The following is a 573-nucleotide window of genomic DNA, read 5'->3' as shown; positions in this document are numbered from 1 at the left end:
AGTAAGGCCCAAAAGGGCAAATCAAAAAAAAAAAAAAAAAAAAAAAAGTAAGGCCCAAAAGGAATCCGGTAAACAAAAAAATAATGATAGGGGGCATTCCGAGAATTGAACTCGGGACCTCTCGCACCCTAAGCGAGAATCATACCACTAGACCAAATGCCCTTACGTGTCTAAACATACTTTATATTATTATTCAAAATAGCTGACGCTTCCAAACGCAATGCCCCACAGATCATTTCTACCATGGTCAGTCCCTCTGGCACAGCGGCTATTAATTTAATTCCATAAATTCGAAAATGTTTATTTTTTTTTTGTTATCTATATTATTTATAAGATGATTTCTCTCTTTGGATTGAATTTTTATGTAGTTCAAAAATATCTCTAAACCATACGTTTAAAAGGAAAAAAACTTGAGAACAATTCAGTAAAAATATTTTTTCAACTCCACTTAAAATGTTTACAAAATAGGATACTCTCCTACTAATCCATGTCTTCCAAACAAATTTATCCATTTTTCAAAAGAAAATTATAACATTAGACAAAAAAAAAAAAAAAAAAAAGTTTCATCGCCTG

The 573-nt window shown here is 31.1% G+C and overlaps 1 non-coding gene across 1 annotated transcript; it reads right to left on the bottom strand.

Moving 5' to 3' along the window:
* Positions 1–90: 90 nt before the first annotated feature.
* Positions 91–162, bottom strand: TRNAP-AGG (transfer RNA proline (anticodon AGG)). Its single transcript has one exon. It is a non-coding gene; the product is annotated as a tRNA-Pro (tRNA).
* Positions 163–573: the final 411 nt, after the last annotated feature.

The sequence above is a fragment of the Quercus suber genome, unplaced genomic scaffold, assembly GCF_002906115.3.
Source record: "Quercus suber isolate HL8 unplaced genomic scaffold, Cork oak 2.0 scaffold_1240, whole genome shotgun sequence".
Classification (NCBI taxonomy): Eukaryota; Viridiplantae; Streptophyta; class Magnoliopsida; order Fagales; family Fagaceae; genus Quercus; species Quercus suber.
The sequence above is the reverse complement of the archived record's forward strand: the minus strand, read 5'-3'. Positions and strand labels throughout refer to the sequence as shown.